The 10,295-nt window shown below is 42.3% G+C and overlaps 1 long non-coding RNA gene across 1 annotated transcript; it reads right to left on the bottom strand.

Annotated features, from left to right (window-relative positions):
* Window positions 1-2,349: 2,349 nt before the first annotated feature.
* On the bottom strand, window positions 2,350-8,139 carry LOC108540248 (uncharacterized). Its single transcript, XR_001888613.1, has 3 exons — window positions 7,768-8,139; window positions 7,027-7,179; window positions 2,350-2,441 (listed from the first exon to the last, which is right to left on the bottom strand). It is a non-coding gene; the product is annotated as an uncharacterized LOC108540248 (long non-coding RNA).
* Window positions 8,140-10,295: the final 2,156 nt, after the last annotated feature.

Here is a 10,295-nt window from a genome sequence, read left to right as displayed (position 1 = left end):
CTGTTCAAAATCAAGACACTAATTTTCCCAGATGCCAGGAGTATTGACTGCTAATGGCTCATAGCTAAACCCCTCTCCAAGCACTGGCTTTGGATTAAGACTATATTTCCTCCTGAAGAGAGAGTGGGGTAGCCTGTATACAATGCAGGCCAGGAATAGGGTGAAAAACTGGCCTTGAGTGCTAAATGTAAGCAGATGCCAAAAACTCAGTAATCAAAATAAACAATATTTTAATGTAATATTTTAAAAATAAAAATGCAAAGATTCTGTAATTATCAAAATATCACAATTTTAAATAAAGATATAATCAATATGACTGATTTTTCTCTTTGCTTGAGGTTCCAGTATGGCTCCCCAAAACAGTCTATATTAAAGCATTATTTAAAAAATACAAACCAATGCAAAAGGTTACCCTGAATGAAATACTGAAATTTTAAAATAAAGACTGACTTTTGCATTGATTTAGGTTTAAATAACAGTAATGTATTAAAATGTTATTTATCTTGGCTACTGAGCTTTTCGACACCCTCTAAATTTTGTTCTCAAGGCAAGTGTCTCACTCTTCTTATGTAGTCCCAACCCCGGCAGATTGACTCAGGGGAAACCAATGTCTGTCTCCTTTGCCTTAAAGGGAGGCCATGGGAGGCCATCCCATCAACATAGTCCCTTTGGGATTAGCTGAAGCCTTCCTTGTGACTTTATTGCAGTCCAATCCTGCTTTTCTCACTCCCTTACCAGTGTTATTCCCAAGAGTATCCTGCAGGTAAGTCTCTGAGTCTGTTTCCTCTAAGACCTCCCCAGAGAAAAGAGGTGAAAACTGAAGTTCACAGAAGTTGAGGACATTGCCCAAGCTCTCAGGGTTCCTATGAGATGAAAATCCAGGTGAGACTAGGCATGGTGGCTCATGAGTGTAATCCCAGCACTGGGAGCCTGGGGTGGGAGGATTGTTGGAGCCCAGGAGTTCAAGACCAGCCAGGGCAACATAGTGAGACCCTATGTCTTCAAACAATAAAAAAATTAGCTGGATGTGGTGGGTGCATGCCTGAAGTCCCAGCTACCTGTGGGGCTGAGGTGTGGGGATCACTTGAGCCTGGGAGGTTGAGGCTGCAGTGAGCCATGATCTGCACCCCACCCTGGGTGACAGAGAAGACACTGTCTAAAACAAACAAACAAACAAACAAACAAAAAATCCCAGTCAAGTTAGTATGACGTTAAAGCCAGTGCTTCTCATCATAACATTCTATAGGCTGAGGCCAGAATTCGTGGCTACAGTCTAATAAGTCAAAGGTAAAACAGAGATACCAACAATCCCTATGCACTCTCCTAATTGAATTTCCTAATTGCAGACTAGAAATCAGGTTCTCTGATTTCTAAGAAGTGGGCCTCTGATTATATCAGACCCTGTGGTCAGCAGAATAATGCCCCCAAACCCCACTGAAGATGTCCACATCCTAATCCCTAAAACCTGTGAATGTGTTAACTTACATGGCAAAAGGAACTTTGTAGATGTGATTAAGTTAGGGATCTTGAGCATATGCTGCATTATCCAAATAGGCCCAAATATAATCACAAAGGTCCTTATTAGGGAGAGAGGGAGGCAGGAAAGTCAGAGAAGGAAACATGATGACAGAAGTAGAGGTCACAGTGATGTGATCATGAGACAAAGAATGCAGCAGGCCTTAGAAGCCGGAAAAGTCAAGGAACAGAGCCTTCCCTAGAGCTTGCAGAAGGAAGGGAGCTCTGTTGCCCCTTGGTCTTAGTTCTAAGACCCATTTTGGACATGTGACCTTCAGAAGTGTAAGAAAATAAATTTGTGATGTTTGAAGCCACACAGTTTGTGGTAATTTTTAATAGCAGCAATAGGAAAGTAACAGACCCCTAAAGCAGTGTTTCAACCCTGGCGTTATGGCATCATCCATGTGGCTCTGAGATGTAATGGATCCCTAACAGAAAACAGGACCACCAGAGCAATTTAATAAAGACTTCTCAGTTGTATTATATTTTTAAAAATTTAAAATGGGCTGGGCGCGGTGGCTCAAGCCTGTAATCCCAGCACTTTGGGAGGCTGAGGCGGGCGGATCACGAGGTCAGGAGATCCAGACCATCCTGGCTAACACAGTGAAACCCCGTCTCTACTAAAAAAAATACAAAAAACTAGCCAGGTGTGGTGGCGGGCGCCTGTAGTCCCAGCTACTCGGGAGGCTGAGGCAGGAGAATGGAGTAAACCTGGGAGGCGGAGCTTGCAGTGAGCTGAGATCCAGCCACTGCACTCCTGGGAGACAGAGCGAGACTCCATCTCAAAAAAAAAAAAAAAAAAAAAAAAAATATAAAAAAAAAATATTAAATGAACTTGTGTATGTGGAAGGATTGATGATCTGTACTGACTCCAGATGGTCATGTTCTCCTGATGACAGATGGAAGTCCAGGAGAGGCGGGGCCATCTACAGGAAAGCAGGAGAGAAATGATTGATATAAGAGGCCAGCACAATCCAGGAACTCTTTATACAAGCACAACTTTTACTTTTCTGATTCTTCAGTAGTATTTTTTGAATTATGGAAGGAGATAAACTTTCCTATTATTTTAATATGGAACCAGCTGTATTGTTGTTTCTCCTTCCGTGCTGTGCTAGAAGAGTCTGGAGTTTAAGTTCTTCTTGTATTTGAGCAACAGTTAATGTTTGCAAATTCTTTTTGTTGATTAGACATTTGGGTCTAATGGATCACTAAGGTTTATTATAAAAAAGGTTGAAGTTCAAGGATTTTTCTTCTTTTTACATTAGTTGTAAGGAAGAGGACAAAATGCCTTGGCAAGAAGCCAGAACAAGAGAATTTGGAGCATCAACAAAATATGCTGAACATAAACAAGAGAGTAGGGTTTCACTCTAAGTAAGAAAGTGGTTCTCCCAGGGGGATGAACTAGAAAAAGGGAGAGGAAAGTACTATGTGTTTATGAACAGGAAGATGTAGGAAATGGGGAAGGGGGAGGTAGTCATAGTTAAGTGGATTGGATCTTAAGCAACTTTGCCAATGATATTTTTACCCCAAGTGTATGCCAGCAATATATGGTTCTACTGCTAGTGACCTCATAGAAGCAGAGTCATCACTGGAGAAAGCCATAGCTCTCATCCCGATGGGCATCTCCTGCCTCTGAGGCCTCAGTTAGCTGCACTTGCCTTCTGCATCTCCTGGGGATTTCACTCCATCAGTTAGCATCTTGTTTGCTGACTTCCCTAAAGAAGCGTTATGTATTAATACTAGTCTGTTATAATGTTGCTATAAAGATACCCAAGACTGGGTAATTTAAAGAGAAAAGAAGCTTAATTCACTGAAAGTTCTGCATGGCCAGGGGCTTTCAAAATGTACAATCATGGTGGAAGGCAAAGGAGAAGCAAGCTACCTCCTTCACAAGGCAGCAGGAGAGAGAGCAAGCAAGCAGGGGAAATGCCAGACACTTGTCAAACAACCAGATATTGTGAGAACTCCCTCACTATCACAAGAACAGCCTGGCGGAAACCACCCCCATGATTCAATCACCTCCCAACAGGTCCCTCTCTCGATATGTAGGGATTACAATTTGAGATGAGATTTGGGTGGGGACACAGAGCCAAATCATATCGTGATGCCTATCCATTTCTTTGAATTTTGTTTGGTTCCTGACTGACTTATTCTTACCTCACAATGCCCCAGGATATATGTGAGCCCCCCAAAAATGGGATTAAAATCTGAAAGACTTAGTAGCGTGGCCTAACAAAGAATCCTTGGGGCTAACTGGACCCAAACTGATTTGATACCTTCCCAGCATCTCTTCTTCTTTTACATGAGCTTGGACAATGGTTAATGGCTCCTTTTAGAGAATAATTTAAAAACATGTCAATATAAGGGCCACCTAGAACATAAAGAAGGAATATAAAGGTCAAAGGTCTTGTTATATATCAACATGGTCTTTGAGAATTGCTTATACTCAATTTTGATGAGCCCAGCTCTTTATGGCTGCTGCTTCTGTGTTTTGGAAAAGTGCAAGCCTGGGCAACTCACTGATACTCTCAGCAGCATAGATCCAACTAAACTCCTAGTTTAGTTGTGGTAGTACCTAGTGGTGGTACCACTATGGTGGTGCAGCTCTTGGTACTGTCCTGGTTTGAGTTTCTTGGACATTTGGAGAAATAAAACAGATGGGAGAATTATGATTTTGAAGAAATAACTTACCATGTTGCAAATTTCTTTATCAATGAAAGTTCAGTAATTTTCCACATTGTTTAACTGAAAGTTGTGGGTTTTTAAATGTAGGTGTTTAAGCTAGCACTTGAGTGAATTTAAAAAAATGGACTAAATACTGTGGAGGGAAAAGTGCAAAAGGATCAGATAACACACTGCAGTGGAGCCTCCAGGCTGTCTGCCCAGCAACCTTCTGATCCATAGATGTGGGCCTGGGTAACCTGTGTCACCTGCTGGCCTCCCTCCTTGCCAGAGTGGTGGTGGGGTTAGGGACTAAGAAACTACACATCATTCTCTGCATGTGGCCAAACTTACAACATGGGAGTAGTGAAACGTCTGTGAGAACTAGTGTATTAGTCCATTTCCACGCTGCTAATAAAGATACCCAAGATTGGGTAATTTATAAAGAAAAAGAGGTTTAATGGACTCACAGTTCCACATGGCTGGGGAGGCCTCACAATCATGGTGGAAGCCAAGGAGGAGCAAGTGATGTCTTACATGGATGGCAGCAGGCAAACAGAGCTTGCACAGAGAAACTCCCCCTTATAAAACCATCAGATCTTGTGAGATGTATTCACTATCACGAGAACAGCATGGGAAACACCTGCCCCCATGATTCAATTACCTCCCATGAGGTCCCTTCCACAACACGTGGGAATTCAAGATGATATTTGAGTGGAGACACAGCCAAATCATACCAGTCTCTCCCTTGCCCCTCCCAAATCTCATGTCCTTACATGTCAAAAACAATCATGCCTTCCCAACAGTCTCCCAAAGTCTTAACTCATTTCAGCACTAACTCTTTTAAATGTCTATAGTCCAAAGTCTCATCTGAGACAAAGCAAGTTCCTTCTGCCTATGAGTCTATAAAATCAAGAGCAAGTTAGTTACTTCCTAGATACAATGGAGGTACAGGCATTGGGTAAATACAGCCATTCCAAACAGGAGAAATTGGGCAAAACGAAGGGGCTACATGCCCCATGCAAGTCCAAAATCCAGCAGGGCAGTTAAATCGTAAAGCTCCAAAATGGTCTGCTTTGACTCCTTATCTCACATCCCGGTTATGCTGATGCAAGAAGTGGGTTCCCATGGTCTTGGGCAGCTCTGCCAGTGTGGCTTTGCAGGGTACAGCCTCTTTTCTGGCTGCTTTCATGGGCTGGTGATGAGTGTCTGTGAGTTTTCCAGGTGCATGGTGCAAGCTCTCAGTGGATCTTCCATTCTAGGGTCTGGAGGATGGAGACCCTTTTCTCACAGCTCCACTAGACAGCACCCTAATGGAGACTCTGTGTAGGGGCTTCCATCCCATATTTGCCTTCCACACTACCCTAGCAGAGGTTCTCCATGAGGTCTGCCCCTGAAGCAAAGCTTGTTCCTAGACATCCAGGCATTTTCATACATCCTCAATTTTCATGGTGGAGGTTCCCAAATCCCAGTTCTTGACTCTGTGCACTCACAGGCTCAACATCACATGAAAGCTGCCAAGGCTTGGGGCTTGCACCCTCTGAAGCAAGAGACTGAGCTCTACCTTGGCCCCTTCCAGTCATGGCTAGAGCAGCTGGGATACAGAGCACTAAGTCCTTAGACTCTACACAGCAGAGGGACACTGGGCCCAGCCAGTGAAACCATTTTTCCCTCCTAGGCCTCCAGCCCTGCGATGGGAAGGGCTACCTTGAAGACTTCTGACATGCACTGGAGACATTTTCCCCATTGTCTTGGCAATGATTCATATTCAGCTCCTCGTTACTTATGCAAACTTCTGCAGCCAGCTTAAATTTCTCCTCAGAAAATGGGATTTTCTTTTCTATCACATTGTCAGGCTCCAAATTTCTGAACTTTTATGATCTACTTTCTTTATAAAACTGAATGCCTTTAACACACCCAAGTCACCTCTTAAATGCTTTGCTGCTTAGAAATTTCTTCCACCAGATACCCTAAATCATCTCTCTCAAGTTCAAAGTTCCACAAATCTCTAGGGCAGGGGCAAATTGTTGCCAGCCACTTTGCTAAAATATAACAAGAGTCACCTTTGCTCCAGTTCTCAACAAGTTCCTCATCTCCATTTGAGACCACCTTAGCCTGGACTTTATTGTCCATATTGCTATCAGCATTTTAGGCAAAGCTATTCAACAAGTCTCTAGGGAGTTTCAAACTTTCCCACATTGTTCTGGCTTCTTTTGAGCCATCCAAACTGTTCCAACCTCTGCCTGTTACTCAGTTCCAAAGTTGTTTCCATGTTTTTATGTATCTTTTCAGCAGTGCCCCACTCTATTGGTTCCAATGTACTATATTAGGCTGTATTCCTGCTGCTGATAAAGACATACCTGAGACTGGGAAGAAAAACAGGTGATATGGTTTGGCTGTGTCCCCACCCAAATCTCATCTTGAATTCCCACATGTTGTAGGAGGAACTCAGTGGGAGGTAACTGAATCATAGGGGCAGGTGCTGTTCTTGTGATAGAGAATAAGCCTCATAATATCTGTGCTGTTCTTGTGATAGCAAATAAGTCTCATAATATCTGACAATATTATAAGGAGGAATTTCCTGCACAAGCTCTCTCTTTTTGCCTACTGCCATCCACGTAAGAGTTGACTTGCTTCTCCTTGGCTTCCACCATGATTGTGAGGCCTTCCCAGGCATGTGGAACTGTAAGTCCCATTAAACTTCTTTTTTCTGTAAATTATCCAGTCTCAGGTATATGTCTTTTACCATTAGCATGAAAATAGACTAATTCAAGAGGTTTAATAAACTCATAGTTCCACATGGTTGGGGAGGCCCCATAATCATAGTGGAAGGCAAAAGCTACTACTTACATGGCAGTGGCAAGAGAGAATGAGAGCCAATAAGTCTCACAAGATCTACTGGAGAAGACCAGCTCTGTCCGATATGAGGGCTTTCCCTCTGCCTGGCACAGTGCTTGGCATAGAATAGGTCTTCAGTGAGTATCCGTCAAATGGCTTGGATTCCTAAACGGATGGATAGGTGAGTGAACACCAACATGCAGAAAGTATCAGAGGAAAGGCATAGAGTCCTGCCCACATTCCAGTCCCTGGTTCCAGTTGCTTCCCACCTTTCAGCTCCAGTACCAGCTTGAAGACTTACATATAACTCAGGCCATCCGAAGTTGGTTTCTGCGACTTGCAAATTATAGAGCAATCAATGATAATAATGGTCTCTAGTTTGGGGGAACTTGGAGTATACTTTTAGACAACTTGAAAAAAAAATTATGTATTTGTATAACTGATTCCTTCTATTTACATATGTGTGTATTTATACATGAATGTGTGTGTAGGTAAATGTATATATTTATATGGTATTATTTTGGGGTGTATACATATATATATAAATGCATATATAAAAATGAATTGGACAATTTAATCAATGTGCTGAGCTCCCTTTTAATCTCTAAAATGAAAGGTTTCAATTCAATCATCTAACATTTTAAAAGTATATGCTTTCCAGGAATTATGTAATTGCTTTGTTAGAAAGTCACCACAAGGTGTACTGTTGCTACAAAAGAATGCCCAGGGAAGGCACTTTGGGAATTCACTTACGTTCTATGTTTTGCCATTGCTGGAAACAGTTTGGCAGCTCCTTCAGGAAGTATATTCGGAGGTATTCACATATTCTTCATGGAGACAGACGTCCAGTCTAATGATTGTGATGACTGAGGGTGCTGGTAATGACAGTTCAGGTAGAAAAGCAAAATTTAGTTATGAAACAGCGGTAAGAGTTTTCCCTGAGAACTGGCCACGGAGGTAGGCCCACAAGGAGTATCATGTCACTGTCACTAAAGATAGAACATTGGTAAGGATGACATACCAAACCTTTCTGAAGCATCAGAAAGGTAGACAACCTGCAGTTGCAGTCCCCAAACTTGGCTGCCCTCTTTTTGGCTGGGACCTCAGTACTCTTCTCACATCAAGCATGGGCATGTATCCAGGTGTTCAATCAGTACTGAGTGGTCAGTTAAGCAAAATTGATTATAACAGTCATCAGTGTTTCAGTCAGGTACTTTTATGTATATTTTCTTACTTCACACTGGCAACAATACTCTTTTTAGTTTCTTTGTGAAAATTAGAAAAGTGAGACCTAGACAGCTTATGGAACTTGCCCCAAGTCACACTGTTAAGTGGCAGAGAAGGTCAACCTCCTCTCTATTCTCAGCCATAATTAGAGGCAAATGAGAATAGAACAAAGCATTTTTCCTTATACTTGTTTTAACTTACAACAACCCTCCATAAAGCATTATCCATTGGAACCACAATATTCTTCTGAATAACATCATCTGCCTGGAAAATAATGTGATAGGATTATAAATGTTTCAAAAAATGTACCTAAGTATTTTCACAATCTGGAAAATACATGTGGTACTCTGTATTCTCAGAGACATCTGAAAGGGCAGTGCATCTTCTCTGCACTGTTCGCCAGCTCTCTCAGCTGTTCGTGTGGGTTTCACTGGCATGCACCATTGCTCCCCCTTCTCCTATATGCCTGAGGTAGCGCACTTCTACCACCCACTGAAGTTTGGTTCTAAAAAGGTAACAGCTTTAAGGGAATAGCAGAGGGGTTAGTTATTTTTTCAAATGAGTGTGGAGAAAAAGCAACTGAGCAGGCTCTTCCCAGATGCCTGATTTCTAGTCAGCAGGCTGCTTGAATCCCCTGGTTGAACACATTTCAGTCATCCTGTGCCTAAGGAGAAAAACACCACTCCTGGCTCTCGTCGCTATGGTAACTGATGCTCAGCAGGCAGTTGCGGTTTCATTTAATGTAACTGGCTTTTAGAACTTGAGGGGTAACTATGCTTTCATAGAAGGGAAAAGGGAAGACGAGTGGTTTAATTAATGTGTCTCAATTTAACATGAAGATACAGGTCACTTCCACTGTTTGACCATACAGTGTCTAGCTCCCTTTATATCTGTATCAGATCTAAAGCATAAAAGGATGTAATATTTCTCTCATCATATGTGAAGTGTACAAAGTGGGCAGAGGAGGAGAAGCAGGGGTTGTGTTAGACCCTTTGCGAAAGGTTTTTCACTTTATAAAAATCATCTCGGCTTGAGAGTGTATAGAAGAATCGCTTTCTCTTCTCTCATCCACAAAGGAGGCCTGAGAGATGGGTTGCTAGGCAACCTCACACCGAAGACTGGGGCACTGTGGAATTAACATAGCTGACCTCCCCATCAGCTCTGCAGCTCTGCTATTCAAAATGATTTTATGAGGCTGTAGGACTTAAGAAAATAGATATAAAATGTAAATACAAAAATAAAGAATAGAGGATATAAATCTAACTTTTTCAAGCAAAGACCAGGATTCACTCAATAAGAAAAGGAAGCAGTTGGAAATGGCAGGTTGAGGGGAAAAAAATAGTATTAGTTGCTATAAACCAGAAGCTTGTATTTTGAATAATATAGGAAGAAAATTTTCCTATTTCTTTAGAAATGTTTATGGCTGACAGTTAACCTATCACAGTAAAAGTGCTGAAAATACTTAAGGTCAAACAGAAAAATCAGTTTATAATAATGTAGATCTACAACATATTTTAACAAAAGCTCAATTCTCAATCCTTACCATGTGATGGTTTGTTTAAGCTCCAGAGCCCCCTACTCTCCTTCCTGTCACTACATCATCAATATGGTTGGCGTGGGAAGGGATGGCATTTATTTTGCAAGTAGATGAATATTTGGAAGGAAATTGCAAAGCTGGTCCATGAGACAGAGCACACACTCTTATCAGCAATAACTAATTTAGTTTTTTTTTTTTTTTTTTTTTTGAGACGGAGTCTTGCTCTGCCGCCCAGGCTGGAGTGGTGTGGCCGGCTCTCAGCTCACTGCAAGCTCCGCCTCCCGGGTTCACGCCATTCTCCTGCCTCAGCCTCCCGAGTAGCTGGGACTACAGGCGCCCGCCACCTCGCCCGGCTAGTTTTTTGTATTTTTTTAGTAGAGACGGGGTTTCACCGTGTTAGCCAGGATGGTCTCGATCCCCTGCCCCCGTGATCCGCCCGCCTCGGCCTCCCAAAGTGCTGGGATTACAGGCTTGAGCCACCCCCCCCGGCTTTTTTTTTTTTTTTTTTTAAGACAAG

Source organism: Rhinopithecus bieti, unplaced genomic scaffold (assembly GCF_001698545.2).
Source record: "Rhinopithecus bieti isolate Rb0 unplaced genomic scaffold, ASM169854v2 scaffold_18745, whole genome shotgun sequence".
NCBI lineage: Eukaryota > Metazoa > Chordata > Mammalia > Primates > Cercopithecidae > Rhinopithecus > Rhinopithecus bieti.
The sequence above is the reverse complement of the archived record's forward strand: the minus strand, read 5'-3'. Positions and strand labels throughout refer to the sequence as shown.